This window comes from Eubalaena glacialis, chromosome 11 (assembly GCF_028564815.1).
Source record: "Eubalaena glacialis isolate mEubGla1 chromosome 11, mEubGla1.1.hap2.+ XY, whole genome shotgun sequence".
Classification (NCBI taxonomy): domain Eukaryota; kingdom Metazoa; phylum Chordata; class Mammalia; order Artiodactyla; family Balaenidae; genus Eubalaena; species Eubalaena glacialis.
The window spans coordinates 22,191,875-22,219,054 of NC_083726.1; the positions used below are offsets into that span (position 1 = coordinate 22,191,875).

Below are 27,180 nucleotides of genomic sequence, written 5' to 3' on the forward strand. Positions count from 1 at the left end.
GTTTATATATTTTGGATATAACCCCTTATCAGACACCAGATCTGCAGGCACCTTGCTGTTGGACTTCCCAGCCTCCAGAACTGTAAGAATAAATTTCTGTTGTTTATAAATATATCCAAAATATTCTCCCATCTGTCTTCATTTTGTCAATGGTTTTCTTTGCTGTGCAAGAGCTTTGAAGTTTAATTAGGTCCCATTTGCTTATTTTTGCTTTTGTTTCTTTTGCCTTAGGAGACAGATCCAAAAAATATTGCTAAGATTTATGTCAAAGAGTGTTTTGCCTTTTTCTTCCAGGAGTGTTACAGTTTCAAGTCTTAGATTTAGGTCTTTAATTGGTTTAGGGTTTATTTTTGTATATGATGTGAGAAAATGTTCTAATTTCATTCTTTTACATGTAGCTGTCATTTTCCCAGCACCACTTATTGAAGAGACTGTTTTTTCTCCATTGTGTATTCTTGCCTCATTTGTTGTAGATTAATTGATCACAGGTGTCTGGGTTTATTTTTGGACTCTTTGTTTTGTTCCATTGATTTATGTATCTGTTTTTGTGCCAGTACTATGCTGTTTTGATTACTATAGCTTTGTAGTATAGTCTGAAGTCCGGGAGTGTGACACCTCCAGCTTTGTTCTTTTTTCTCAAGATTGCTTTGGCAATTTGGGAATTAAATTTTAGGATTTAATTGAAATCAAATAAAATCAGTTGTGTGGTTCCATATACATTTTAGGATTGTTTTTTCTAGTTCTGTGAAAAATGTTGTGGGTATTTTGATAGGGATTGCATTAAATCTGTAGATTGCTTTGGGTGGTATTTTAATAATATTCTTCCAATCCAAGAGCACGGGATATCTTTCCATTTCTTTGAATAATCTTCAATTTATTTCATAGTGTTTTATAGTTTTCAGAGTATAGGTCTTTCACTTCCCTGGTTAAGTTTATTCCTAGGTTTTTTTTTTTTTTTTTTTGATGTAATTTTAACTGGGATTGTTTTCTTGCTTTCTCTTTCTGATAGTACATTATTAGTTTATAGAAAAGCAACAGATTTATGTATATTAATCTTGTATCCTGAAACTTTACTGAATTAATTTATTATTTCTAGTAGTTTTTTTGTGGAGAGTTTAGGGTTTTCTATATAGACTATCATGTTATCTGCAAATACTGACAGTTTTACATCTTCCCTTCCAGTTTGGATGCCTTTTATTTCTTTTCTTGTCTGATTGCTGTGGCTAGGACTTCCAATACTATGTTAAATAGAAGTGGCAAGAGTGGGCATCCTTGGGGACTTCCCTGGTGGTACAGTGGTTAAGAAGCCGCCTGCCAATGCAGGGGACATGGGTTCAAGCCCTGCTCCAGTAAGATCCCACATGCTGTGGAGCAACTAAGCCCGTGCACCACAACTACTGAGCCTGCACTCTAGAGCCCGCAAGCCACAACTACTGAGCCTGCATGCCATAACTACTGAAGCCCACGCTCCTAGAGCCCATGCTCCACAACAAAGAGAAGCCACCGCAATGAGAAGCCTGCACACTGCAACAAAGAGTAGCCCCTGCTCACTGCAACCAGAGAAAGCCCACGTGCAGCAACAAAGACCCAATGTGGCCATAAATAAATAAATAAATAAATAAATACATAAATAAATTAATTAATTAAAAAAAAAAGAGTGGGTATCCTTGTTTCTGAATTTAGAGGAAAGGCTTTTAGCTTTTTACTGTTGAGCATGATGTTAGCTGTGGGTTTGTCATAATGGCCTTTATTATGTTGAGATGTGTTCTCTCTATACCAGCTTTGATGAGAGGTTTTTATCATGAATCGATGTTGGATTTTGTCAAATGCTTTTTCTGCATCTATTGAGATGATCATGTGATTTTTATTCTTTCTCTTGTTAATATGGTGTATCACATTGATTTGTGAATATTGAACCATCCTTGGATCCCTGCAATAAATCTCACTTGATCATGGTGTATGGTCCTTTTTATATATTGTTGAACTCAGTTTGCTAATACTTTGTTGAGGATTTTTTGCATCTATATTCATCAGAGATATTGGCCTGTAATTTTTTTTTTTTTGGTAGTGTCTTTGTCTGGTTTTGGTATCAAGGGTAATGGTGGCCTCATAGAACGAATTTGTGAGTGTTTCATCCTCTGCAATTTTTTGGAATAGCTTGAGAAGGATAGTCCTGGTGGGATAATAGGAGAGCTGTGGGAAGCCTGAACTCTGCTCGTGAGTAGTGCTTACATGCTTGCTTACTCCTGATACAGGGCATAGAGGGTGGATTGAAACTGCACAGGTGGCTGGCTGGTTTCCCCCAACTGCCTTGGCTTGCACCCCAGCCTGAGCCAAGTGACTGCGCTGACCCCACTTAATTCATAACGCAGCTCCATATCAGGATGAGGGCTGCTGCTTGCTGAAGGGAGAGCTCAGGTGTGAGGGACAAAGGTTGCTCAGACCTGAAGTGGTGTCTGAGCAGGGAAGGGGCAGCCGTTTCTGGTGCTTACACAGGTAGAGCATCAGAAGCAGTCTGGTTCTCTGACTGTGGCCTGAACATGTTATGGCTAGGACTTTTCTCAAATTATTTTCAATACTGTATTTTTGCCACAGAAAACCAAGCCAACAGAGTAGTTTTCTATATTTTGATGATTTCCAGGGTTTCAAATGGTCAGGGTAAAAAAAAACTCAGTTCAGTTCCACACCAGAATAGTTTCTGGAGCTGGAAAATATAGAGGTAGAGAATGGCTACCGAGTCAGAATATTTGGTCATTGTCATGTCATGGAGAACTAAAACTTAGAGTGAAAATATAATATCCCATTAGTGCAGATTTTTTTGGAAAGTCAAAAAGGAATAAGAAAGGAGGAGCATATTATTTACTCTTGTGCTCTTTAATTTTCATTATACTAATTCTTGAATTTTTATCAGATGTTTTTGATTTATTTTAGTTGTGGGGAACTTGGACTAGAGTGTATATCTGTGGCTGATTAAGAGTATGTTTAGCTTCTGAAAAGGATTTTCCCATATGTCTTTGTCAAAAGCAATAAAACTATTAATTTTAAGCTTGTCATTAACATAGTCTTCACTAAAGAAGAGCAATCAAGCAAATTTAATCTATTCATACAAAATTAACTCTGTCCCTTGAGTCACTTAACATAATTGGGGTATTTCTTCTTTGGATTATAAAATATTTCCAACTCTTTTGTAGGGATAAAAAAGAAAGACAAAAATAGGAATCATATATTTATAAAAACCTAGAATTATTGATATGTTTTATGTATTAAAATTTTGAGTTAGATGATAGAGAATTTGGTTTATTTTGAAGTCATACATGTAAAACAAAGGCTACAGCAAGAGGATAGAACTTTCAGGTTACTAGGAGATTTAAGATGTGTTAGAGACAAGAAAGAGTTTATAAAAATAAATAACTCAGAGACAATGAATGGACATTTTTGAAAAATAAACCAGTGGTTTAAAATACAATTAAAATAATTATTTCAGGATGCAAGGAAAAAATACAAAGAAGGAGAGAAATGAGAGAAAAAAAGATGTATGTGATGTATCTGGGGATCTAACATTCTAGTCATAGATGTTCTAGAAAGGGAAAATAAGTATCAATAGATAGAGGAAACAATAATAAAAACAAAATAAGGTAACATTTCCCTGAAATGAAGACAAATTTGAATCTTTCATTGAAAGTGCAGAGAAAGTGCTGTTGACCTGAAACTAATAAACTGCTAGTTATTTCGCTAGCAAAATGGGTTTATTTGGGATCAACAAAGTATTGCAGTTTTGGGTTTGCAACCATGGTGAGCTACACATGCAAGTCCTATATAGCTAGGAGAGGAGAACTCTTTTAAAGAGGGGAAAAAGAAGTTGGGAGGGGTATAGTGAACAAAGATTCCATTGGAGGAATTGAAATTTGGAAATATAGTGGCTTTTCATTGGCTGAGCTCTTGCCAGGCAAGAAGGGGAAGTGTTTCTTCTTCCTTTTGGGCTGTGCTATCATCATAGAGCATGAGAGCGCCCTCTTCTGGCCTCCTGTCTGTTTAAATTGCGGTTTCTGTTTATTAAATTTTCAGTGTTAACCAAAACTATTGAGAGAAAAAAACTACACTTAGATATATCCCAGTGGAATTTCTGAATCCTATGGACAAAGAGACATTTTATAAGATTTTAGACTGAAAAAGCAGGTACTGTCTTTTCAGTCTAAATAGAGAAAAAATCAAATTGATATTGATCTTCTTGTCTGTAACAGTGGATGCTAAAAGACAGTGGAGCAGTGTATTCAGAGTTCCACAGGAAAAATATTCCGACAGTATTGTATGCATTCAATTTATAGATGTGTAGCTATTTTTTATGGTACTGTGATATCACGACTTGTAATAAGAAATATATATATTTGGTCTTTGTCCAGTTTCTGGCACAGAGCTCCTAAAACCCTAAGAATTTCCTAAGAGATAAGAGCAATACAGGTATCTTTTGTCATATTAATGAGGTGACTTTTGGACTGCACCTAAGGATAGGGGTTGGTTGCCAGGAGACCCAACCGAGTGATTAGAGGGTTAGAACTTTGAGTCCCACCTCTGTGACCTCAGAGAAGGGGAGGGGAGCTGGAGGAACCAATCTCTAATGGCCAGTGATTTAATCAATCATGCTCATGTAATAGATGTGGTGTAATATAATTCATTGTATTTTACAATTATGTATGTACTTGTCTGTGGGTTTATTTAAACAAAATGAGCAAGAGTAAGTCTTAATAGCTGGAATGTGACTATTTTAATAAAAGAAAGTAAAAACGTATAGAATTAGTTAGATGTCATTAAACGTATAGAGTTAGAGTTAGATGTCATTCATTCACCAGGCAAGAGAACTTCTATAGAACACAGTGGTAATAGAAACTGAAAAAAAAAATTGTTTTGTAAGATTTATACCTCATGACATAAGAATTTTCAATTATTTCAGTTATATCAATTAATCTTTCCTTTACTTGAGATATTTATTCTGATTCACCTTTACTTGTATTTATTCTGATTCAGCTTCATTTGGCCAGAGAACTTCCTTGAGGAATTTTGTCTGAGAAGTCTATCTTGGTACCTTTCTTGGGTTCCTGGACCTAATTCCAATGTGTGTAGGGGCCGGGGGTGGGGGAGGGCTCCCACACGATACCAAACAGTTCTCAGACACCAGCATGGTGTCTGAGAATTCAACTTAATTCAACTCAGTTCTGACACTATCTACCCAGAGATAGCATCATATTCCTCAGGTAAAGGGCTCTGTCCCACAAGACTGCCCTCCACTTCAGATGTCAATCTCAAGCTCAGGTTGTTACGTGTGCTTCTGACCAACCAGCTACAAACTGGAGATTCCAATGACCCCCTCCAACTCAGGAGGCCAATCACAAGTCTAGGTTGTCACCTATACTTCTGAGCAGCTGGCTATAAATCAGAGGTTTCTACAACCCCCTCCTTGGCTTCAATTAATTTGCTAGAACAGTTCACAGAATTCAGGACTCATTTCACTTACTAGATTACTGGTTTATTATAAGAGGATATAGCTCAGAAACAGCCAGCTAAAGAGATACATAGGGCAAGGTAAGGGAAAAGGGCACAGAACTTCCATGCTCTCTCTAAGTGCACCACTCTCCCCCAATCGCCCGATATTCACCAACCTGGAAGCTCTCTAAACCAGCGGTCCCCAACCTTTTTGGCACCAGGGACCGGTTTCATGGAAGGCAATTTTTCCACAGGCAGGGCCGGGGGGGATGGTTCAGGCGGTAATGTGAGCGATGGAGAGCAATGGGCGATGGGGAGCGGCAGATGAAGCTTCGCTCGCTAGCCCACTGCTCACCTCCTGCTGTGTGGCCCACGGTCCTCGGCCTGGGGGTTGGGGACCCCTGCTCTAAACCCAGTCCTTTGGGAGTTCTTATGAAGGCTTCATTACATGAGCATGATTGATTAAATCACTGGCCATTAGAGATTGGTTCCTCCAGTCCCTCTCCCCTTCTCTGAGGTCACAGAGGTGGGACTCAAAGTTCTAACCCTCTAATCACTCGGTTGGGTCTCCTGGTAACCAACCCCTATCCTTAGGTGCAGTCCAAAAGTCACCTCATTAATATGACAAAAGATACCTGTATTGCTCTTATCTCTTAGGAAATTCTTAGGGTTTTAGGAGCTCTGTGCCAGAAACTGGACAAAGACCAAATATATATATTTCTTATTACAAGTCGTGATATCACAGTACCATAAAAAATAGCTACACATCTATAAATTGAATGCATACAATACTGTCGGAATATTTTTTCTGTGGAACTCTGAACACACTGCTCCACTGTCTTTTAGCATCCACTGTTACAGACAAGACCAATATCAATTTGACTTTTTCTCCTTTTAGACTGAAAAATCAAGAAATAGAATTTTACTAACACTCCAGAAACCCCAGTTGTGCTGTGTTCTACTTACTATCCCCTCTAAGGGTAATTATTGTCTTGATTTCTAACACAGTAGATTAGCTTTCCTCGTTTTGAATGTATTCAAATGGAACATACCATATGATTCTTTTATATATGACTTTTTTTTGCTCAATTTTATGTTTGTAAAACTCATTCATTTGTGGAGAATAATTTTTTCCTTTTCATTGCTGTGTTGTATTCTATTGTACTTTGTGAATATACTACAGTTTATTCTTTCTACAATTGATGGATAGTTTTTTACTATTATGAATAGTATATGCTTGTACATGTCTTCTGGTAAATATAGGTAAGAATTCTTGAACTGCTAGTAATAGGGTGTGCATATGTGAATTTTTAAATTATTTAATTAAATACATAATTTTTATGTATTTAATTTTTTAATAAATACTGTTAAATAACTTTTCAGTGTTTGAAAAGTTATGCTATGTTTCTGCTAGCAGCATATGAGAATTCTAGTTGCTTCACATCCTTGCTAACACTTGGTTTTCATTTTAGTCATTCTGGTGGATGTAGTGGTATCTCGTTGTGGTATTAATTTGCGTTTTTCTTGATGACTAATGAAGTTGAGTAGTTCTCTGTGTGTGTGTGTATGTCTGACAAGGGTCTTGTAACCAAACACATAAAGGACTCCTAAAAATCAATTAAAAAAATTTTTTAATGGCACACAACCTAATACAAAGTGGACAGATATTGAATAGGCATTTCAGAAAATAGATAGCAAATACACACAATTATCTTCTCTCACTCTGTTGTTTTGTCTTTTTATTGTGTTAATGGTGTCCATTGATGAAAAACAATTTTTTTAATGTAGTCCAGTTGGTCAAGTATTTTCCTTCATGGTGCTTTTTGTCTACTTCCTTCATGGAAATTTTTGTTTGAAGGTCATGGATATATTGTATTTTCTCTAGTAGTTTTATTGCTTTATTTTTCATATTTATATCTATAATTAATCTAGAACTTATTTTTATATATAACTTAAGGTGGGGGTTGAGATTCATTTTTTTTAATGTAGATATCAAATTGACTCAGCATTATTTAATAAGAAGACCATAATTGCCTCATTGTACTTCTGTATCACCTTTGTCATAAATCAAGGGGTCATATAGATTGGAGTCTATTTCTGGGCTCTATTCTGTTCCATTGATCTATTTATGTCAATACCTCACTGTCTGAACTGTACTGTTTTACATTAAGTCTTGATATATGGTAGTTTAGGTCTTCAGTTTTGTTGGTCCCGTCCGTTTGAAAACTTCATTCTCATGTTTCATTCAAAGCTTTCTCCCTTTGTATTGTGTGAAGGTGAATATGTAGACAGCACTCATACCTATTCCCTCACCTTCCTGTTCCCTCTGCCCCTGAATCCCCTCTTCACTTTTCTAGGAGGAGGGCAAAGGGCCAAAAGATGTCTTCTTATACAATGTGACAGCCCATGGCAAGGTTTTTGACCCTTTTCTCCTTGTCATTATTCCTAAACTGGTTTGTCCACAGCTTCCCACAGGTAGATGCTGCCACACCTAGCAGGAAGCCTCAGGTTGTATTCCTCTAGTGCCTTTTAACCTCCTGCTGCATAGATTGATGGTCTGCCTGTGGCTCCCAATTGCATCTACCATTTGCTACCCCAATTTAGGCTCCCCTGGGTCTGGACAGAATCCATATTCCATACTTTTAGAAAATATGCTTTCTGACCAGGAACTGTTTGCCATTCCAGTCCAATGTTTCCCCATATTCTTCCTCTACTCCCACTCTGCCTCAAGTCCAGAAGGTCTGGGGTAGGTCAGCAAAGAGAATGTTTAATCCTGGATAGAACTTGTCAGTTATTCCTTCTTACAGACACTCCCCAACATTTTTCTTGGTACCCCCCACTTCCCTGGGCTTTGGGGTGGGAAATCAGTTAAGTGTTTTTCCCCTACACTTAGAGGAGGGGAGGAGAACAGACAGCCTCTCTACACAAAGACTACATTCCCCCAAATGTGACCATGTTATACTCCTGTTGACTTAAAGAAAAATGAACAACACAAGAGTTGTGAATTTAAGTTGTATTCAGGGAAGAGGACTATAGTCCAGGAGACAGCCTCTCAGTAGCTCTGAGAAAATTGCTCTAAAGGGATAGGAGGGAAGCGAATATATATATGATTTGTCTAGGGACTACGTGCAGTCAAGCATACATCTTGGTAAAAGATTACTGCTAGTCACAAAGAACAGATATCTCAAGTTAATGATTTTAGTGCTTTTCTGTGTATGGGAAGATGCAAGAATCTGGGTTCATTAAACTTCTTCCTGAGATATACATCAACTCTCTAAGGGGCTTGTTTTTTCAAAGCACAGAATGCCTCATCCTGGTTTTTATCCTGAATGCCTTTCAGGGTGCACTGTTGGTCAGCAACTACAGTGGCTAATGATTTATTCCTTATAGAACTGGTTGGTGAGCAACATTCTTTGTTTTACACTCTCAGTCCTTCTTTCTTATCTCTCAAAGTTAAAGACTCCTTGCAGATCTGAGGTGGAAGAATCTCATGCCAGTACCTGTGCCTTTCATGAACATGGCTATCCTTGTTGTGGTCCTTGTGACTGTTGGTTACCTCAAGGCAGCAAAAGATATCAACCATATTACATATAATCTTGTTAAATAAGAAACCATGTTGAGCAGGAAACTAGTAAAACCTAAATCACTGTTGATAATATGGTTGTAAAATATAACACAATTATTAGGAAATGTTTCTGAAATAAAAGTCATAAAGAAGAAATAGTAATATAGCATTAAAATTCCACATTATTTCATCAAGCCTTTGGGGTGAAGATGAGAAAAAAAAGATGCAAATTATACTTTGTTAAGGATGGACATGGTTACAATTTAATTCTTGACACCAGTAAGAAATATCAGTTTAATGTATTTGCAAAAAAGTAGAGGACTAATATAATAGAAATAAAATGATAAGGAAGAATAACTAGAGAAGAATAAAGAAATGAAGAAAGCTTGAACATGAAAACAGAAAAAAGAGAAGAGGAAAAAAGAACAGGATAATAAAGACATTACATAAAATTTAGTCATAGGCATAATACCAAATGTAATAGAGACACAGATGTAGAGAACAAACGTATGGACACCAAAGGGGGAAAGTGGCGGGGGTGTGGTTGTGGGATGAATTGGGAGATTGGGATTGACATATATACACTAATATGTATAAAATGGATAACTAATAAGAACCTGCTGTATAAAAAAATAAATAAAATTAAAAAAAATTAAAAGACAAAGCTTCTTAGATTATAAAACAAAAAAAGCCAACCGTAGCTATGCTGTTTTCAAGAGATATAGCCAAGATAAAATGATAGAAATAGAAGGAACATAAATGGATAGTCAAAACTATACCAGTTATATATAAACAAAGAGAAAGCTGAGCTGGCAATATTAATAACAGACAAAATATATTTTAAGATAGAGACCATTATATGGAATTAAACCAATTTTTTGGTAATAAATACATGATTTATAAAGATGTATCATTCTTTTGCTCAACTGAAGAATATAAGAAAACAAGCAAATTTAGAAATTCAAAGAAAGTTTGATGATAGTTCAATCACAGAGATATACTTACTATGCATGGTAACACTTCTCAGAATTTGATGATGAAGTAGAGAAACTAGGCTTATAGATGGTATGAATTATGCAGTTAATAAGCTTGAAAAATATACATCTCACCTTTAGAAACAGAGAATACACTTACTGCTTATGTAACATAAAACTACATACTAGTTTTCAAAGAAAATCTAAATAAATTATTTGAAGTTGAATAATTATTCTGTGAGTATAATGTGGTATTGGGTGGGCCAAAAAGTGCTTTTGGTTTTTTAAGTAAAAATAAAAGACACATTTTTCATTTTCACCAAGAACTTTATTGAACAACGTATTCACTCTTTTGTTCCACTACCTTCTGCCATTTTTCAGGCAACTTCATAATTCCATCTTCCCAAAATTTTTTATCTTCTTGAGCAAAGAACTGTTCCAGCTGCCTTTTACAGTCTTCCAGGGAATTGAAATTTTCTCCATTCAGAGAATTTTGTAAAGACTGAAATAAATGGAAATCCGAAGGTGCAATGTCTGGTGAATACGGCGGATGAATGAGAACTTCCCAGCCAGGCCATAACAGTGTTTGCCTGGTCATCAAAGAAACAGGCAGTCTTGCGTTATCCTGATGGAAGATTATACATTTTCTGTTGACTAATTCTGGATGCTTTTCATCCAGTGTCGCTTTCAGTTGGTCTGATTGGGAGCAGTACTTGTTGGAAATAATCGTTTGGTTTTCTGGAGGGAGCTCATAACAGAGGAGTCCCTTCCAATCCCACCATATACACAACATCACCTTCTTTGGATGAAGACCGGCCTTTGGTGTGGTTGGTGGTGGTTCACATTTTGCTTGCCCCACGATCTCTTCTATTTCACATTATTGTACAGTATCCACTTTTCATCGCCCGTCACAATTTGTTTTAAAAATGGAACGTTTTCATTATGTTTAAGTAGAGAATTGCATACGGAAACATGGTTAAAAAGGTTTTTTTCGCTTAAGTTGTGTGGAACCCATACATCAAGGTGATTCACATAACCAAGCTGGTGCAAATGATGGTCAAGACTTGATTTGTATATTTTGAGTATGTCAGCTATCTCCCGCGTGGTATAACGTTGATTGTCTTCAATTATTGTTTCGATTTGATCGCTATTAACTTCAACTGATCTACCTGACCGTGGAGCATCGTCCAGCGAGAAATCTCCAGCACAAAACTTCACAAATCACTTTTGACATGTTCGATCTGTCACAGTGCCTTCTTACACTGAACAAATCTTTTTGTGTGTTTCAGTTGCGTTTTTACCCTTCTTGAAATAATGAAGCATAATATGCCGAAAATGTTGCCTTTTTCTTCCATCTTCAATATTAAAATGTCTACAAAAATTCACCAATTTTGATGTTTTTTTTTACATGCATGCTGATATGACAGCTGTCACATACAATCTAACAAAATTGTTTCAAATGAAGTTAAAGACAACTAAATATTACTAGAGCCATCTTACAGAAAAAACAGAATGAACCTTTTGGCCCACCCAATAAAACTGGAAATATATCATTAAGAGAAAATGAATCTAAGCACTTACAAATTTTAAAATGAGTACAATTTTCAGGGTAAAAGGGAAATCACAACTGAATTACAGACTGTATATGTAGCAATTGATATGAAAATATGACTTGTCAAAACCTAAGTGATGTGGACAAACCTACAGTCAGTAGAAATGTCATAACCTGTAATGCTCTTTTTTAAAAATTTTATTTATTTATTTTTTGGCCGTGGCACAGCATGTGATATCTTACTTCCCCAACCAGGGGTTGGACCCAAGCCCCCTGTGGTGTAAGCACGGAGTCTTAACCACCGGACTGCCAGGGAAGTCCCGCTTTTAAATAAGAAAGAATAAAATTAAATGAGTTAAGCATTCAACTCAAAGAGCTAGAAAAAAAGGATATAATATAATAAATAGTTAGATGATTGAATTCTTATAGTTAAGAGCAGAAAGTAATAAATTAGAAAGTAAACAAATACATGAATAAGTAACACATTCAGTAGATGTTTGATAAAAATAAAGCTAATTGAATCTTCAAATATGACAAAATAGACCCACCTAGGCAAACCAAGGAAAGAATAATAATACAGCACATTAGGAATGAAAATGGTAATAGAACTATAAATACAGAAGATAGTAATAAATATAAAAATATGTGCAATTTTTTCAATAAATTAGAAAATCTAAATGGAAATAGTTGATTTCCTAGGAAAATGTAAATTATGGAATTGATGCAAGACGAGGTTGACAGTATTGATAGATCAGTAACCATAGTAGACACTGGAAGTTTTAAGGATTTACTCCGAAAAAGTGCCAGTCCTAGATGATTTTACATGTTTGTTCTTTCAAATATTCAAGTAACAGACACTTTCTATGTTAGTTGATTTATTCTGGAGATTAAAAAAAGGCAGAAAACTCTTCATTTACATAACCCTGATACCAAAACTGAAGAGATCAGAAAACTGGTGACTGATTTTACATATGAATATGGATGCAAAACCCTAAATTACAAATAGCAATCTAGGATTACATTAAAATATACCCCATAGGTAGACAAGTTTACCTTCAGGAGTGTGAAGACGGTGCTCATCAAGAATTAATTAGGGTTTCTCTGGTGGCGCAGTGTTTAAGAATCTGCCTGACAATGCAGGGGACGCGGGTTCAAACCCTGGTCCGGGAAGATCCCACATGCTGCAGAGCAACTAAGCACGTGTGCCACAACTACTGAGCCTGTGCTCTAGAACCCGCATGTCACAACTACTGAAGCCCGCACGTCTAGACTCATGCTGCACAACAAGAGAAGCCACTGCAATGAGAAGCCCCGCACATTGCAACAAAGAGTAGCCCCCATGCGCAGCAGTGAAGACCCAACACAGCCAAAAATTAAATAAATAAGTAAATAAATAAACAGATAAATTTACTTAAAAAGAAAAGAATTGGGTTCCCTGGTGGTACAGTGGTTGAGAATCTGCCTGCCGATGCAGGGGACACGGGTTCAATTCGAGCCCTGGTCCAGGAAGATCCCACATGCCGGGGAGCACCTAATCCCGTGTGCCACAACTACTGAAGCCTGCGTGCCTAGAGCCCGCACACTGCAACAAGAGAAACCACCGCGCATCACAACAAAGAGTAGCCTCCTCTCGCTGCAACTAGAGAAAGCCCGCGTACAGCAGCAAAGACCCAGCGCAGCCATAAATAAATAAATAAATAAATAAAATAATTATATTAATGTATTAAAGGAGAAAACATATACTCATCCTGAAAGACCCTAAATAAATTTAACAAATCATAAGAACATTCCTTCCTTACTCTTCCTACAGACACGATGATTACTATGTGTCAGGCACTGTACTAGCACTTTTCATGGGTCTATCTGATCTTCACAACATCCTTATGAAGTAGCTATTGCTGGTATGTTCATTTTATAGATGAGGAAACTGAGGCACAGTGTGGTTACATAATCTTCCCAAGGTCATGCAGTTAGAAATGGAACCAGTATTCGAACTTAGGCAGTTTGAATCCTGAGTGTGCTTTTTATCCACTATGCTATTCTGCTGCTTCTTGTTCATTAACAAAGTAATAAAAACTTCCTTAATATGGTGAAAATGTATCCATGAGAAGCCAACAGCAGACATCATACTAAATGGTGAAACCCTACCAGGCATGCCATTAAGTTCATCAACAAGATAAGAATTATACTCTCATTATTTTAGTCATTCTAGCCATGCAGTTTTAAGAAAAAAAATCCAGGATGAGGTCAGCTGATTAGCAGTGTAATTCCATCTACAACTTTAATTCTCCCTTGCCATGCAACATGACATATTCTCAGATTCCAGTGATTAGGACATAGACATCTTTGGGGTACCATTATTCTGCCTACCACAGTACCCTTGGAAATATTGTTACCTAAGAAAAGAATATGAGGATAAGAACAATTGCCACCAAAATCAGTGCTTGCATAGCAATGAGAGCTTAATCTGCCTTGTCTGTTAGTTTATTTTTCAGGAGTTATATCCAGGTGAAGAAGAGAAGTTGAGGGCTGGAAGGAATACGTTTTACACTTAGCACTAATTATAAAGTTGAAACTGGGTTGAAATAGATGCTCTAGTTTTACTCTTCGGTTTTCTTAACTATGTTTCTCTTCATGGTTGCACATTCCTTCTCATATTATAAAATGCTGTCTTGTGGTGTATACTGTATATTTAGTAGAGAGATGATAAGTTGTGTGATTATAACTCAAGGAGTTATTTCTGCTCACAGTTCACAGATTCTGATTTGCTGTGTGAATAGTTATTATTGAGAGTTACATCAAGCAATCAAGGTGCATATTATTCATTAGAAAATGTTTGGTTAGTATAATTTTGGCTATGGTGCTCCCTAATATTACTTATGTAATATTGTGCATTTACAGTCTCTGATGTGACTATATACTGGGTCTATTACATATTTTACCTTGCTCAAACGGTAAGAAATTGTTAAAGATATTTTCTGGGACTCAATCACATGGGCATTTATTTACTACAAAGCCAGTGTTTTCAGTTATTTTTAGAAGACATTTTAAATTATCAGAGTTAATCTTGTTTTCTCTTTTTTCTGAAAATAATTATATAGGACTATACTATGTAGTGCAATAGAGTAGCCACTGTCCATGTGAGGCTATAAAGCACTTGAAATATGACTAGTCCTAATTGCAGTGTGCTATAAGTGTAAAATAAACACTGATTTTGACAACAGTACAGAAAATGTAAAATACCTCAATAATTTTTATATTCCATATTGAAATGATGATGTTTGGATATACTAGGTTAAATAAAGTATACAAAAAACTAATTTCATCTCTTTTTAAAATCTTTTTAATGTGGCTACTAGAACATTTAAATTTACATGTATGGCTCACATTATTCCAGACTTATTACACCCATATGAGATACTTCTAGCCCATGATAATAAAATTACATCATCACTATGGAGATGAGAACTTAACTTACAGTACTCAATAGCATGTGCACGTGTCCAGTTCATCCAAAGATGGAAGCAAACTGTTAAGATATGGATTGAAAAGAACAGGGCTTTGTTTTCATTGCTTGAAATTATCTGACATGTCAGAAGACCATTTCTACATACTCTGACCCTGCTTGAGGCGTTCGATGCACATTCTGTACGTTTTCATATCTGGAGCCTTGGAGTGACCTCAAGTGTCAAGAGTCAGATAAGAATCAAGAAAAGCTGAAAGGTTTTATGTTGCTCCTGAAGGATTTGTCCCATAGGTTGGTAGAGGGTATAATGATGATCAATTTGTGGAGTAGCTGTGTTTAAGTCTTGTTTGCTATACACAAGATTGTATTGGCCCAAGAAACTCAGACTTACAGTTTATTTAGGTATAATCTTATATATGTGAGAGCTTAGGGAACATAGTATTCTCACTAATGAACGTCCAGCTTATTTGAAAGTTCTGTGGAAAACCTATTTTGTTTATATTTGTTCTAAAATGTACTAATCCAATTTGATATATTAGTACAAATAGCATAACAAAGGAAATTAAATCTTTGGTAATTGGGGCTCTCATATTGTCTCAGAGCATTCATTCTGGGTATGAATTCTCACATACAGAATTTAAAATATAGACAAGTTAGTATAGGAGATGGAATTGAGTATATATTAGACTAAGACCAAGGATCTATATATTTCCTTTTTTGGGAATAAATATGTAATAAGATTTAAAACTTTTTCAAGACATCTCTTAAAGGTATTTAGAAATTCTTGTATTTTATAAAACAGCCTTAAGTTTATCAAGGTTTTAATATAGGCCCTCTTTTTGAATTTAAAGATTATCATTGAGAAACAAGAGGAGTGCAGTGCAAAAAGTTGGAATGAAGTAGAACGTTAGCTCAAAGCTCGAGCTTATAAACATCAAAGTTTATTATTTTTTTAATTAACTTTTTAGTTGGAAGGTCTGAGTCTGGCTTATTTATAATCTTTCAAGTGTGTGTGGATGTTCTATGGATATGTGGATATGTGCCTAAGGCAGTCAAATATATTTATATGTATACTAAATTTCTATTCTGAACCTCCTTGTTTAAAAAAAGATGTATCCACATTCATTCTGTTTAGGAAAGGAGACATGCATTGGAGATTTTTTTCCCCATGCTCCTATCGTAATTAATTCTTTTTTCTTTTTGATAATGGGGAACTGAGATGGTATAGGTAAATGAAATCTATAGACCTTGAATCTTATTTTTGTTATAAATATCATATCTTCCCCTATTAAATATTTATAAGGTCTAATAACATGCAGGAAATTTAAAAATAATTTGAGTTAATTTACAGTATTTTCTCATTTCTTTTCCATCCTTTGCCAGAGGTATTCCTGAGCAACATAGTGTGCTAGTCACCTTTAACTATTGGCTTTCCCCAAAAGACACCAGTGCCCTCGCAGTTCTCTCTAATGGAGATATCCCATCTTCCATGCATTTCACTCATGGTAGAAATCTCAGTCATTGTTTTGTTCTTATCCTATTCATATGGATACCATCTCCCATAGGTTTGTTTTTTTGTTTTTGTTTTTGGCTGTGTTGGGTCTTCGTTTCTGTGCGAGGGCTTTCTCTAGTTGTGGCAAGCGGGGGCCACTCTTCATCGCAGTGCGAGGGCCTCTCACTATCGCGGTCTCTCCTGTTGCGGAGCACAGGCTCCAGACGCGCAGGCTCAGTAATCGTGGCTCACGGGCCCAGTTGCTCCGCGGCATGTGGGATCTTCCCAGACCAGGGCTCGAACCCGTGTCCCCTGCATTGGCAAGCAGATTCTCAACCACTTCGCCACCAGGGAAGCCCTCCCATAGGTTTTTATTTTAGACATGTCTACTTGAGTTTCCTCCCTCTTCTCTACCTCTGTATATCCACTAGTTCAGATATCTTTGTTTCTTCCCTAGATTGTTAAAGCAGACTACTAACCTGACTCCCTGCAACCAATTTATTCACTCTCTTCACCTTCCAACTGTCTTTAGAAAGGGCTCTCATTATGAAATACTGACCCCAGGGACTTCCCTGGTGGTCCAGTGGTTAAGAATCCTCCTTCCAATGCAGGGGACGCATGTTCGATCCCTGGTCAGGGATCTAAGATCCCACATGCCATGGGGCAACTAAGCCCACGCACTCTGGAGCCTGTGTGCCACAATGAAAGATCCCACATGCTGCAACTAAGACTCCATGCAGCCAAATAAATATTTTTAAAAATAATTAAAAAATAAAAATTATTAAAAAAATAATAAAACACTGAGCCGATCCAGAAACATGCTTAGTATCTTTCTGATAACCCTCTAGGTCCACGGTGCTTATAGAATAAAGGCTAAGCTTCTTGGCATGTTATAAGGCTCTTCACAATCTGGAGCAAACCTATCTTTTCTCCTTCATATTTTATTGTTTTTAAAAAAATTTTCCTTGAAAAATACTTGATAATTTTGACTATTCAAACAATTCAGAGGCGACTAATTATTTTTGCATGCATTTTTCTATGTTAATGCAAATGTTTAACATCAGTATAATGGGAATAATAACAGTCTCTGTCTTATAGTTGTGTGGATATAAATGAGTCAATGTATGTAAAGCATTTAGGATATTGACACACTCACACAATATTATGCAACTTGCTTTTTTCATTTAATATGTTTTCAAGGTCAGTACATATAGATCAAACTTACTTGTTTTAATAGTTGCATAATATTCCATGGTGTAGATAAATCCTAATTAATTTTTCCCTTTTTGGTGGGCATTCATGAGCTTTCTCTTTTTTACTATTAAAATTTTACAGTAAATATTTTTGTGCCTGTAGTCTTCATATTAATACTTTTATTTCATAGGCATCTAGAGGAATTTGCAGGAAAAAGATTGTGAAATTAAGTCATTATGGGATCTATGTACCACCAATTATAAACAATACTAAAAAAAAAAAGTGATTCTAGTGCCAGAATAGAGAAATTGGTGAATACGAGAGAACCCCTAGAAACAGACCAACAGTACATACAGGCATACCTTCAAGATATTGTCAGTTCGGTTCCAGACCACTGCAGTAAAGCATATATCGCAATAAAGCAAGTCACATGAACTGTTTTTGTTTCCCAGTGCATACAGAAGTTATGTTTATACTGTAGTCTGTTAAGTGTACAATACCATTATGTTAAAAAAGCAATGTACATACCTTAATTGAAAAATTCTTTATTACTAAAAAATCATAACCATCATCTGAGCCTTTAGCAAGTTGTAATCTTTTTGCTGGTGGAGGGTCTTACTTCTGTATTGATAGCTGCTGACTGATCTGGGTGGTGGTTGCTGAAGTTTAGGGCAGCTGTGGCAATGTCTTAAAATAAGACGACAATGAAGTTTGCCCCATCGATGAACTCTTCCTTCCATGAACGATTTCTTTGTAGCAGGGGGTGTTGTCTCATAGCATTTTACCCATCTTGTAACCTCTTTCAAAATTGGAGTCAGTCCTCTCAAACCCTGTTGCTACTTTATCAACTAAGTTTATGTGATATTCTAAATTCTTTGTTATCATTTCAACATTCTTCACAGTGCCTTCACCAGGAATAGATTCTGTCTCAAGAAACCACTTTTGTTGCTCATTCATAAGAAGCAACTCTTCATCTGTTCAAGGTATATCACGAGATGGCAGCAGTTCGGTCACATCTTTGGTTTCTACTTCTAATTCTAGTTCTCTTGCTACTTCCACCACATCTGCAGTTATTTCCTCCACTGAAGTCTTGAGCTCCTCAAAGTCATCCATGAGGGTTGGAATCGACTTCTTCCAAATTCCTGTTAGTATTTTGACCTCTTCCCATGAATCACAAATGTTCTTAATGTCATTCAGAAAGGTGAATCCTTTCCAGAAGGTTTTCTTTTTCTTTTTTTTTAACATCTTTATTGGGGTATAATTGCTTTACAATGGTGTGTTAGTTTCCTCTTTATAACAAAGTGAATCAGCTATACATATACATATATCCCCATATCTCCTCCCTCTTGCGTCTAAGTCAGAAGGTTTTCAATTGACTTTGCCCAGATCCATCAGAGGAATCATTATCTATGGCAGATTTAGCCTTATGAAGTGTATCTTAAATAATAAGACTTGAAAGTTGAAGTTACTTCTTGATATGTGGGCTGTAGAATGGATGTTGTGTTAGCAGGTGTGAAAACAACATTAATCTTATTGTACATCTCCATCAGAGTTCTTGGGTGACCAGGTGTATTGTTCATTGAGCAGTAATATTTGGAAAGGAATCTTTTTTTCTGAGCAGTCAGTCTCAACAGTGGGCTTAAAATATTCAATAGACCATGTTGTAAAGAGATGTGCTATCATCCAGGCTTTCTTGTTCCATTTATAGAACATAGACAGAGTAGATTTAGCATAAGTCTTAAGGGCCCTAGGATTTTCAGAATGGTAAATGAGCATTGGCTTCAATTTATTTTTAATTAATTAATTAATTTTTAAAAATTGAAGTATAGTTGATTTACAGTTGGCTTAAAGTCACCAGGTGCATTAGTTCCTAACAAGAGAGTCAGCCTGTCCTTTGAAGCTTTGAAGCCAGATGTTGACTTCTCCTCTCTATCTATGAAAGTCCTAGATGGCATAGTCTTCTAAAGTAAGACTGTTTTGTCTACACTGAAAATCTGTTGTTTAGCGCAGCTACTTTCATTAGTTATTTTAGTTAAATCTTCTGGATAGCTTGCTATAGCTTCTACATTAGCACTTGCTGCTTCATCTTGCACTTGTGTGTGTGTGTGTGTTGGTTTTTAAAATTTATCTATCTATCTATCCATCTATCTATCTATCTATCTATCTATCCATCTATCTATCTATCATCTATCTATCATCTATCTATCTATCCATCTATCTATCTATCTATCTATCCATCCATCCATCCATCCATCCATCCATCCATCCATCCATCCATCCATCCATCCATCCATCTATCTAATCTATCTATCTATCTATCTATCTATCTATCTATCTATCTATCTATCTATCTATCTATCATCTATCTTACTGGAATCTTAGTTCCCCGACCAGGGAACAAACCTGGGCCCCCTGTAGTGGGAGTGCAGAGTCCTAACCGCTGGACTGCCAGGGAATTCCCTCATCTTCCACTTTTATGTGATGGAGATAGAGTCTTTCCTTAAACCTCATGAACCAACCTCTGCTGGCTTCAAACTTTTCTTCTGCAGCTTTTTCACCTCCCTCTCAGCCTTCATAGAATTGAAGAGAGTTAGGGTCTTGCTCTGCATTAGGTTTTTGCTTAAGAGAATGTTGTGGCTCATTTGATCTTCTATCCAGACCACTAAAACTTTCTTCTTATCAGCGATAAGCCTGTTTCACTTTTTTATCATTTATGTGTTCATTGGAGTTGCACTTTTAATTTCCTTCAAAAACTTTTCCCTTGCATTCACAATGTGGCTAACTGTTTAGTGCAACAGGCCTAGATTTTAACCTATCTTGGCTTTTGACATGTCTTCTTCCTAAGCTTAATCATTTCTAGCTTTTGATTTAAAGTGAGAGATGTGTGATTCTTTCTTTCACTTGAACTCTTAGAGGCCACTGTAGGGTTATTAATTGTCCTCATTTCAATACTGTGTCTTGGGGAAGAGCGAGGCCCCAGGAGAGGGAGAGAGGTGGAGAATGGAGGTCAGTGGAGCCGTCAGAACACGTACAACATTCATCAAGTTCACTGTCTTATGTGGACATATTTCTTGATGCCCCCAAACAATTCATAGATCACCATAACAAATATAGTAATAAATAAGAATTTGAAATATTGTGAGAATTACTAAAATGAATTGCAGAGGCATGAATTGAGCAAATGCTGTTGGAAAACAGTGAAGATAGACTTGTTCAACACAGAGTTGCAACAAATCTTCAGTTAAAAAGAAAAGCAAGTCCGTTCTCTACGTCTGCGTCTTTATGCCTGCCCTGCCACTAGGACACAGTGGGGGAAGGGGAAGCTGGGACAAACCGAGAGAGTAGCATTGACATATATACACTACCAAATGTAAAATAGCTAGTGGGAAGCTACTGCATAGCACAGGGAGATCAGCTCGATGCTTTGTGACCACCTAGAAGGGTGGGATAGGGAGGGTGGGAGAGAGGCTCAAGAGGGAGGGGATATGGGGATATATGTATACACATTGCTGATTCACTTTGTTGTACAGCAGAAACTAACACGACATTGTAAAGCAATTATACTCCAATAAAGATGTAAAAAAAAAATCAGTATCTGCAAAACACAGTAAATTGAAGTGCAATAAAATGGGGTATACCTATATAAAAATTTAGTTTAAGATAAAGTTGACACTTGAAAGAAGCAGGAAGAGGAAAAATGATTCAATAAAAAATCCTGAAAAAGTGTTTTAATTATTGAGAGGAAAAAAAAGTTCAGTTCCTTACCTCATACGATTTAGCTCCCCTGCCCTCATCTGGGCCTGTTGCCTCTAATCCAGAGACTACGTGTTTTATTCATTTCAGGGAATAAATCTCCCATTCTGCTGTTTCAAGAAGAAGAAGCAATCTGAGAACCTGACTGATTTAGATTTTCAACGAATGTTGTTGGATATTTGAATATTTCATTCCTTCTTATTGCTGAGTAGCATTCCATTGTATGAACATATCACAAGTTTTTGAATCGATTTACCTGTTAATAGACATTTGGGTTATTTCAGTTTGGGGCTAGTATAAATAAAGCTGCTATGTATATTTATGTATAAGTCTTTGTATAGAAACATGCTGTCATTTCTCTTGACTAAATGTCTAGAGTGGAATGGCTGGATTGTATGGTAGTTCAGTGTTTGAGAGTTGTAGTTGATTTACATCCCTGTCAACATTGGTATGTGAAGTATTCTTAATCAGCACCATTGTAATAGATATGAGTAGTATCTCATGATTTTAATTTGCATTTCTCTCAAGATAAATGATGTTGAGCACCTTTTCATATTCTTACTTGCCATGTGTATATCTTCTTTGTTGAAGTATCTGTTCAAATCCTTTGCCCATTTTTTTTAAGGTCATTGATTTTTTTATCTATTATGGATCAAAGAATAGAAAAGAAAATGTGATTTGCAAAATTTTTCTCCCAGTCCCCATTTCCTTTACATTCTCTTAACAGTGTCTTTGAAGAACAGAAGCTCATAATTTTGTTAAAGTCCAATTTGTCAAATTTTCTTGTGTAGGTTGTGCTTTGGTATTATAACCTAGAAAATTTTTTGCTTAATCCAAGGTCACAAAAATTTCCCTGTACATTTTCTTGTAGAAGTTTTATAGTTTTAGGTTTTGCTTTTAGAGCTATGATTTATTTTTAAGTGACTTTTTGTATATGGTGTGGTGAGGATATACAGTTTTGTTTTGGATATGGTATGGCCTAAGGATATCCATTTGTTCCAACACAATTTTTTGATAAGACTGTTCGTTCTTTAATGAATTGCTGTTGCACCTGTGTCAAAATCACTTGCATATATGTGTAGGTGGACTTTCTATTCCTCTATTCTCTTCAAATGATCTATCTTTAATACCATACAATGTCTTGTTTACTATAGTTTTATCATAGTCTTGAAATCAGGTAGTGTAAGTATCCAACTTTGTTCTTCTTTTTCAGAGTTGCTTTGGCTATCCTAGGTCCTTTGTATTTCCATATGAATTTTAGAATTAGTGAATTTCTACAAAAAAAACTTGCTGGGAGTCTGATTGCATTGTATTGAATCTAAAGATAAATCTGTGGAAAATTAACATCATAAAAATATTCAGTCTTCTGATTCATGAACTTGGTATTATCTCACCATTTGTTTAGGTCCTCTTTAACTTCTCACAGCAGTATTTTGTAGTTTTTAGTGTACAACTTTGCACATATTTTGTCAAATTTATTCTTAAGTATTTAATATTTTTCTTGATATTGTAAATGATATTTTAAAAATTTTGATTTCTGATTGTTCTTTGCTAGCATATAGAAATATAGTTGACTTTTACCTATTGAGTTGTTCCTTGCAAACTTGCTAAACACACTTTTTTGGTTGTGGGTTTTTTTTTTTGGAGTAAGGTTTTCCTTTTTTTAAAACATTTTATTTTGAAATAATTTTAGATTTATAGAAGTATTATGAAGAAAGGTCAGAGAGTTCCCTATATTTTTTACACAGCTTCCTCTAATTAAACAATTTTAATTTTAGGAGCTTTTTTTGTAGATTTCATAGGATTTTTTACGTACATGACTATGTTGTCTTCAAGTAAAGATAGATTTTCTTCTTTCCTTACAATCTGGATGTCTTTTATTTCTTTTTCTTGTCACTACATTTCTAGCCACTACATTGGCTAAAACCTCCGCTACAAAAAAAATTTTTTTGACTGCGTATATTATAGTTATTGGTGGTACATGACAAGGTAGGGCTCTCTGAGCCCCTCCCATTCTTTAAGTGGTCTGGGATTGAAACTGTATTGAGAATGGGAGATTCTCAGTGTGTTGGGGGATTGAGTTGGGGCAAGGACTCCCCAGCAGCTGAGCATATCTCTATTCCTCTCATGTTCTCACTGTGGCTGGTGACCCAGAGGGCTTTTACTCCTTGGAGGCCATGTGGATCATCAGTCCACTGCCCTATTACTGTAGCCAAATTCATGGTCCTACCAGGAAATGAGCTTGACAAAGTGGTTATTGAGGGCAATGCAAACCACGGTATCAAGGGTGGAAGAGTGGGTGTCACTGGTAAAGTTGCAGGAGACAGCAAGATTTTCAGTATAGCCTAGGATGCTCTTTAGTGGGCCCTCTGATGCCTGCTTCACCACCTTTTTGGTGTCATTATATTTGCAACTTTCTCCAGATGGCAAGTCAGATCTATGACCATAATACTGTTGGTGGGGACACAGAAGGCCATGCCAGTATGCTTCCCGTTCACCTCAGGGATGACCTTGCCAACAGTCTTGGCAGTGCTAGTAGATGCCAAAATGATGTTTTGGGAAACCCTGTGGCTGTCACTGTATAGTTTCCCAGAGGGGCCATAAATTTTCAGTCTTCTGGGTGGCATTGATGGCATTGACTGTGGTCATGAGTCCCTCTACGATGCCAAAGTTGTCATGGTTACCTTGGCCAGGGGTACCAAGCAGTTGATGGTCCAGGAAGCATTGCTGACAATCTTGAGGGAGTTGACATACTTCTCATGGTTTATGCCCATCGCAAACATGGGGGTTTCAGCAAAAGGGGCAGAGATGATGACCCTTTTGGCTCCACCCTTCAAGCGAACCCTAGCTTACTCCAAGGTAGTGAAGACATGAGTGGACTCCACCATGTATCCAGCAGCAGCATCACGCCATTTGACATTGGCAGGATCTCATTACTGGAAGATGGAGATGGACTTTTCATTGATGACAAGCTTCCCATTTTCAACCTTGACTGTGCCATCAAACTTGCCATGGGTAGAATCACATTGGAACGTGTAGACCATGAAGTTGAGGTCTATGAAGGGTCATTGACAGCAACGTTTTTCACTTTCCTAGAGTTAAAAGCAGCCCTGGTGACCAGATATCTGATACAGACAAATCCATTTACCCCAATCTTCACTGCTATGTCTTAGGGATGCAGCTGGCACTGCACAGGAAAATCAGCTGTCTGGTGAATGAAGAGAAGCAGAGAGCCTCCAGAAACATGTTGAGTAGAAGTGGGAAACAGACATAACTTGCCCTGTTCTTGATCTTAAGGGGAATGCATTCAGTCTTTCATCATTAAGATTATGTTAGCTATAAGTTTTTTGTAGATGTCTTTTATAGGTTGATGAAGTTTCCTTCTATTCCCAGTTTACTAACAGTTTTTATTAGGAAATTATGTTGGAGTTTGGCAAGTACTATTTCTATATCTGTTGAGATAATAATGATTTTTCTGTTTTAGTTTGTTAATATCGTAATTTATGAATGTTAAAACAAATTTGCATTCCTGAAATAAACTCCATTTCATCAAGGTGTAGTGTTCTTTTCATATATTGTTGGATTCAACTTGCTAGAATTTTGCCGAGAATTTTTGCTTCTGTATTCATGAGTGATATATTGATCTGTAGTTCTTTCTTGTTATATGTCTTTGGTGTCATAGAATATTAGGCAGTATTTGTGCCTCTTCAATATTTTGGAATGATTTTTGTAGAATTGATATTATTTCTTCCTTAAATATCTGGCGTAATTCCCCATTGAAGCCACCTGGATCTGGACGGTTTTTTTTTTGTCTTGTGGGGAATGTTTTGTAACCACAAGTTCAAGTTCAGTTTCCTTAATAGATGTAGGGCTATTCAGGTTATCCTATTTTTAAAAATGAGTTTAGTAGTTTGTGTTTTTCAAGAAACTTGCCCATTTCATCTAAGTTTTTAAATTTATTACTATAAAATTATTAAAAATATTCTCCTACTGTTCATATTTTTAGAATATGTAGTGATATTACCTCTCTGCTCCTGATTTGGTAATTGGTATCTTCTATTTTTATCCTTATCAGTTTGCCTATAGATTTTAAAATTTTATAGAGTATTTTAAAAATCACTTTTTGATTTCATTGATTGTCTCTATTGTTATCCTGTTTTCTTTTTCACTGGTTTCCTTTCTTCTGCTTACTTTGGGGTTAATATGCTCTTCTTTTCCTGTTTCTTAAAGTGGAAGCTGAGGTCATCAATGTGGGACCTTTCTCTGATCTGTCAGTGTCATTTTAATACTATAAAATTTTCTTTAGGTACTACTTTAGTTGCATCCCCAAAGTTTTGATATTTTGTGTTTTCTTTCTCTTTCAGTTGTAAATACATTCCAAAATCTTTCTGATATCTTCTTTGACTTATGTTTATTCAGTTTCTAATATTTGTGGATATTAAAGATACCTTTTGGTGAACGATTTTTAATTTAATTTAATTGGAGTCAGAGAACATAGTTTTGTGATTTGAATCTTTTATTTAAAAAATTTTTTTAACATCTTTATTGGAGTATAATTGTTTTACAATGGTGTGTTAGTTTCTGCTTTATAACAAAGTGAATCAGCTATACATATACATATATCGCAGTATCTCCTCCCTCTTGCGTCTACCTCACACCCTCCCTATCCCACCCCTCTAGGTGGTCACAAAGCACCGAGCTGATCTCCCTGTGCTATGCGGCTGCTTCCCACTAGCTATCTGTTTTACATTTGGTAGTATATATAAGTCCATGCCACTCTCGCATTTCACCCAGCATGCCCTTCCCCCTCCCCGTGTACTCAAGTCCATTCTCTATGTCTGTGTCTTTATTCCTGTCCTGCCCCTAGGTTCTTCAGAACCATTTTTTTTTTTTTTTTTTTTTTTTTTAGATTCCGTATATATGTGCTAGCATACGGTATTTGTTTTTCTCTTTCTGACTTACTTCACTCTGTATGACAGATTCTAGGTCCATCCACCTCACTACAAATAACTCAATTTCGTTTATTTTTATGGCTGAGTAATATTCCATTGTATATATATGTCACATCCTCTTTATCCATTCATCTGTCAATGGACACGTAGGTTGCTTCCATGTCCTGGCTATTGTAAATAGAGCTGCAATGAACATTGTGGTACATCACTCTTTTTGAATTATGGTTTTCTCAGGTTATATGCCCAGTAGTGAGATTGCTGGGTCCTATGGTAGTTCTATTTTTAGTTTTTTAAGGAACCTCCATACTGTTCTCCATAGTGGCTGTATCAATTTACATTCCCACCAACAGTGCAAGAGGGTTCCCTTTTCTCCACACCCTCTCCAACATTTACTGTTTGTAGATTTTTTGATGATGGCCATTCTGACTGGTGTGAGGTGATACCTCATTGTAGTTTTGATTTCCATTTCTCTAATGTTTAGTGATGTTGAGCAGTCTTTCATGTGTTTGTTGGCAATCTGTATATCTTCTTTGGAGAAATGTCTATCTAGGTTTTCTACCCATTTTTGGATTGGGTTGTTTGTTTGTTTTATATTGAGCTGCATGAGCTGCATGTGCTGCTTGTATACTTTGGAGATTAATCCTTTGTCAGTTGCTTCATCGGCAAATATTTTCTCCCATTCTGAGGGTTTTCTTTTTGTCCTGTTTATGGTTTCCTTTGATGTGCAAAAGCTTTTAAGTTTCATTAGGTCCCA

The 27,180-nt window shown here is 36.4% G+C and overlaps 1 protein-coding gene and 1 pseudogene across 5 annotated transcripts in view; one reads left to right on the plus strand and one right to left on the minus strand.

Moving 5' to 3' along the window:
- The window catches only part of ANKS1B (ankyrin repeat and sterile alpha motif domain containing 1B), a 1,182,139-nt gene that overhangs the window by 156,392 nt on the left and 998,567 nt on the right, over window positions 1-27,180 (plus strand). The window lies entirely within an intron of this gene.
- LOC133101438 (glyceraldehyde-3-phosphate dehydrogenase-like) lies at window positions 23,636-24,661 on the minus strand (annotated as a pseudogene).